Source organism: Haliotis asinina, chromosome 3 (genome assembly GCF_037392515.1).
Source record: "Haliotis asinina isolate JCU_RB_2024 chromosome 3, JCU_Hal_asi_v2, whole genome shotgun sequence".
Classification (NCBI taxonomy): domain Eukaryota; kingdom Metazoa; phylum Mollusca; class Gastropoda; order Lepetellida; family Haliotidae; genus Haliotis; species Haliotis asinina.
This window is the reverse complement of record NC_090282.1, coordinates 25,911,227-25,917,226: the sequence shown is the minus strand read 5'-3', so window position 1 is coordinate 25,917,226 and position 6,000 is coordinate 25,911,227.

Below are 6,000 nucleotides of genomic sequence, written 5' to 3'. Positions count from 1 at the left end.
TGCTCAAACATTGACCTACTTCCTTGACGGTTCCTCATGATTACTTTATGTGGCAAAGTGACGGAAATAATAGTATGCATTTTTCAGGATTCGCTATTCATTTCCGGACACATCATCTCACATGAGGAACTGTTTGTTTATCATCGAGATTTTAGACATTGTAAGCTGTATGATGTGAGTCAGTTTCAAGATTCAGTTATTATCCAGAATAGTTATGGGAACTAGTGAAGTTTTCAAACAGAAATGATTAGTGTCTTGAACTTAATAGATACAAATACAGTCACCAGGTGATACCGTCACAAGAGTCTACAAAGCTCTTAGATGCAATATCCTTGTAACCATATATCCAGACAACGCGTTTTTTCAACCAAGCTATATATCCTGTTGAACCAAGGTTAGGTTGTTTCAAGGCCAAACGCGTTTATCTGGGTTTTTTTACATGTGCAATAAAGGCACACTATCACATGCTAACCTCAGGTTGCAACCTGCAGGATAAACCCTTTAAACGTGATATGGTCGTTTGAACAATATGGCAATGGGATACGGTTGTGTGAACAATCGGATTTGATATCTCTGTTCACAAGTGTGATTTTTCCAAAGTCTAAGAATAAAAACTCGGAGGTGTCCGCTCTGAAAGTTGAAATGACGTTTTCGTTCGTTTGCATCACGAATATGTATGCTGACATTTGTCTCCGATACTTTATTGAAGAAATACTACAGCATTTGAAGGTCCAATATTTCTAATTTCCGGTTACTTCGAATGATTTCTGTGTAATCACCATAAAAAGTAATTTTGTTGACCTTTACCGATAAACATCGCCACGGAAACAATCTTTTATTTTATTTGAAATGACGAGTGAGGATTTTCTCCTGTCCTTGGTTGGTATTACCGTAGGGGTCTTCGTGTGCCAAGGTAAAGTTTGTCATTTTTTAATACTCTAATTTTCCTCTCCATCTTTTTCGACTCAGATAGACCAATTTTTAATTATATAATTACAAAACCAAAAAATGTTAGAAAAGTGATTGATGTTTTTTGGGGTTTTTTTGTCTGTGGATTGCATTCCAGTGGATTCCTGTCATTAAAAACATTATGGGAAACATGTAAACGATAGAAATCACTGAAAGGCTCATCTGGCCACGTCCATTAAAAATACACACTCGACAAAATCTCTACACCGCTACTCAATTACACAATCTATAAAAACTAATGTATTTGAGTTTCTGTTTGAACTCAGTGAACACATCAATTTCAGCTAACAACATATTGATGACAAAAAGCGTCTACGGGTAGAGGTTTTACTCTGATGTTTGTTTGTCTAAGTCACAAATAAATGTGATCAGAGTAATTGAATGATAATTGGAAATAGCTGTGAAACACAGATCACTGACTGGGTTAGCCTCATACATAAATATGATCTCATGTTACTGACACTATCACAGGTGTTCCATATCCATGGTTCTATGCGAAAGATTACGGAGTTACAATAAAATAGGGATGACTGCTAGTATATTTCTGATTCCTTTTATGTGGAGGAATGCATAATCCAGGCGTTCCAGCCATTGGTCACGTTTTGGTGACAATCAAAGCCTCGTCTTTCTACCAATATTTTGCAGTACAGTACGACTCTTGATCAAACGCTTTTTCATCGTTTTACAACGCTTTAGGCATTATAGGTCATACATTCCCAAGGATGTCCAGGTGAACATGGAGACTGACTTAGCGGGTTGATACACTCACCCTATCGTGAATGCCTGTTATAAAAAAAGAATATAATTTCGTTTTTTTCATTACCCCCGACCCTAAAATTTGTCTATCCAGTGTGACATCAGCATCCAGTAGGCATTTTCACACCAGCCTTCAGTATGCAGTGTGACATCAGTTTTCATGGGCAGTGTGATATCGCCATAATTTAAGCAGCGAAACATCAGAAGTATATCGGCATCAGCATTCAGTCGGTAATGTGACATCAGCCTTTAGTGTGCAGTGTGGCATCAGCATTCAGTTGACAGTGTGGCATCAGAATTACATATAGGCAGTGTGGCATCGCCATTACATATAGGCAGTGTGGCACCAGCATTACACACAGGTAGCGCGATCACCATTACATACTGGCAGTGTGGCATCACCATTACATATAGGCAGTGTGGAATCAGCATTACATACTGGCAGTGTGGCATCACCATTACATACAGGCAGTGTGGCATCAGCATTACATACTGGCAGTGTGGCATCACCATTACATACTGGCAGTGTGGCAACAGCATTACATACAGGCAGTGTGGCATCAACATTACATATAGGTAGTGCGACATCAGCATTGGATATAGACAGTGTGGCATCACCATTACAGACGGGTAGTGCGCCATCAGCATTACATATGGGCAGTGTGGCATCAGCATTACATATAGGCAGTGTGGCATCACCATGACATGTAGGTAGTATGGCATCAGCATGAAATATAGGTAGTCTGGCATGAGCAATCGGCTGACTTTATGACATCATACTGTAACGGATCACCTCAACATACGATGCAACATGGTGTACGTTCATCTGCTGAACAAGATTAACACACATCAACGCAGATACTACCTCTACGCATTTCAATCAGTCGTCGGAACATGAACTTCGCTGAAACGTGTAATATCCTCCCCTGATGTTAATGTGCGGTAAAAAGGGGGTTGATTAGATAAACGTAATGATCTGTATGAAAACATTTTGGGAAAAAACGCCACATTACGAAATGTTTTCACACGTTGCCACATGCAGCAGAAAAGACACATGTTCTTTAAATATGATTATCAAGGTGCGTTAAGCCATGTTTATACGCACAGCAGCGTAGTATCTGCTATGCTGAAAAAAGAGAAACTGTCGTTTTCCAATGATGAGCTGACGCGTAAAAAGCTGACTTGTCATCCTTTACTGGTTTTTTTGCCAGGAAATAGATGCCCTGAGCTTTATTTGGTGGCTTCTATTACGGATTACGTTAGACCTTGATGTGAGTAATTTCACTTCATCTTTACGCTTGAACAATGTAACTCTTTCATTTTGATTGGATGTTTGCTGAACGTGACCGTACATTTGGCATGGTAAATGCTATAAGCTCTTCTTTCTTTCGAATTTAGATTTTGGTAGGAAGAGTCAGTACTTACATTGAAAGGTCAACTGTATGTAAACAATTCATGTTTATGTTTACTGAAGATGAAGACCACGCAGATCGATTACTGCGATCATGAAACACGCATCATAGCACCGATTGTCAACACTATTATGTCATCATGGCAAAGCAATGACATGAGAGTCGTACACATTAACGGCAGTCTAGGAAAGCAAAAACAACTGATGATTCAAGTTCAGTTAAAACTTTCCAGGAATGTATCGATCCCGCTATGGACACCTAGAGGAACAGTTACACTTTACAAAATATTAGCAATCATTTTTAAAATGATTTGAAAATCCTAATTTGCGGATGTCCATGGCAAAGTAATTATCTGTACTCAATCCTGTCGAGAAACCACAAATCAATGATATAAACCAAAAATAATTGATCTCACCTGCGAACGCCCTTATTAATAGTCGATAGAATCAAAGCAAAACATACAGTGTTTTAAGTTATAGTACATTTAAGGAAGGCAGTATTGGGGGCAATGCACTATCAGTGTCTGTGAGAAACTCATTACAGATAACGACCACGTATCATGTAATGGAGGGGTAGGAATGGTACAGTTCAATTCCCTGGTCACGCATACACATCCTTAGTGTGACCACCTCCAGCAGCAGTACACACCCAGACTCTCGTCGTCAGCCGGAGAATGACGTCATTTGGAATCCTATTCCACTAGTTCCCGAGAGCGTCAGCAAGTTCTTGTTGATTTGCTGTTACGTGCGATGAGCGTACTGGCCATGGAAGAACTTGGATATTCTGAGCGTTTAAGAAGGTCTGGACAATTCGGGCTGTGTTGGGCATGGCGTTGTTGTGTTGTCCCCGTTGTTGCTGGCAAAGAAATGGTATTGCCACGTGTTGAAGAATGTCATCTCTGTATCTCTGATGACCCTTGCAACATGGGTGTAGTTGGTACCAATCTGCCTCATACCTATGCCCTCTTCTCTGTCTTGTGCGGTTAACTGTGGCATTATGTCGATGATTGTCTTAGATGTATGGCCAGTGATTCGCTCCTTTTTATACCAGTTCTCAACACGCAATTTGCAAAATCTCCGAGATGCATGTTTTTCGCAAGTTCACGTACTTGTACACAGCCAACATGTTGCGTTTGGGCGCATGTGTGTGAGCGAACCGTTTCGGTCTGAATGATTCTACTAACATGAACAACTTTGCCAAAAATGAAAAACACAAAGTGTTCCCTTTCTTTTGACCATGGGTTTATGCCTGTGTATTGTGCCATGATTTTAGTTATTAGACGTGAGTGGACCCTTAAGGTGAAGGACATGGACACCAAAATATGTTTAAGATATTACTGTAAGTAATTCTACAAAAAGTGTATGCCATACTTCAATTAGCTCAAGTGGAATTGGTTCTTGCACTACGACATAATTACCATACACACAAGTGTGTGATATCGATTGAGAACGCCCCAGAAACAGAAAGACCCAGAGCTATACCAACATTAAACAAATATCCTTTCTCCATTGAGAAAACATATGCCCAGTGTCACATAGAGCCACTTACCTTTTTCTCCACAGTTTCAGCAGTGGATTATTTCAAACTGAAGACGTGGCTATAATCTTTTAAAAACCATTTCAGTAAAGTAAACAACAGAACAACCATAACACTGACCATTAATTACGAAGATGGTCTAAATTGTTTTGGTTTCTTACCTGTTTTTCAAGACAAGTTTTTCTGAAAGGAGAAGACATTTGGTTGTGGCTAACTTGCAGCAAATTAATTACATTTTGTTAATATACATGGGCACCTTACATATTTAAAGACTTTCTGAAATAGATTTTATTTCATCCCAGAACCGAACAACAGTTTAATTTGGATATATCCACATCTTTTCTCTTCGCAGTAGTGTCACAATGGTCAGATGGTAGACAACAACGTACAATTAAAGAATAACGGAATAACGATATATCTTACCCTTCTCCTGACACTCAGGAACAAATACATTTGTATCTCCGCTTACAAACACAAGCGCTTGACGCCTCTTATCGCTTTCTCGCAGCGTTCCTGCGCCAGTAAGAATCCTAGAGGTAATCTAGTTTGTCTTCTCATCGATTTCATTTTACCTTCATCACTAAACCAGTAATTGACTCATCGACCGCTTCAGTGATCACATGCCTGCCTTTATCGTCAACTAAAGAGTCAATACACGCCATTCAAACCGGATATTTTTAGGTTGCCCAATAGCCTACGGATCGTGAGAGTACTTCCGGTTTTTACTCTGTGATAAATGAAACCACACCGAGACTTTGTGAAATACTAATTCGAGTAATATGGACCATCAAATGTTGCATCCGTTACATACAACATTTTGGTGGTAGTTGTCGAATAATTATGTCGGTGATCATATAGCCTTTCTACTTGCTAAAGTATGTACAGAACACGTATTTAGCATATCACAATTCAAACGTTGGATTCAGTCACTTTTAGTACGTCATGACGTCCTCCATATACATAAATATAAAAGGGTTCACATCGAATCAAGTGACCTCTTCATATCCGACATAACCAAATCTAAATAATTGGTTAGAACGACGAGTCATTTGATGAAATGTCTGGACATGCAGAGATGATTGGACATGATTTCACACATTAAATCTAACACGTAAATCACTCTGAACCACAACACCTTTTTCGTATTTGAAATCAATGAAGCTTTCGTCGACATTATCGGGAATCAGTTAGTCCGACTCAGGCAATGTGCAGAAACTGTCAACGTGACTACTAAAGGTGAACGACACTTTAGGAACATTTATCATATACTTTGATGAAACTGACTCTAGGACGACATAACGGAACATGCTGGATTAGGAAGCAAACC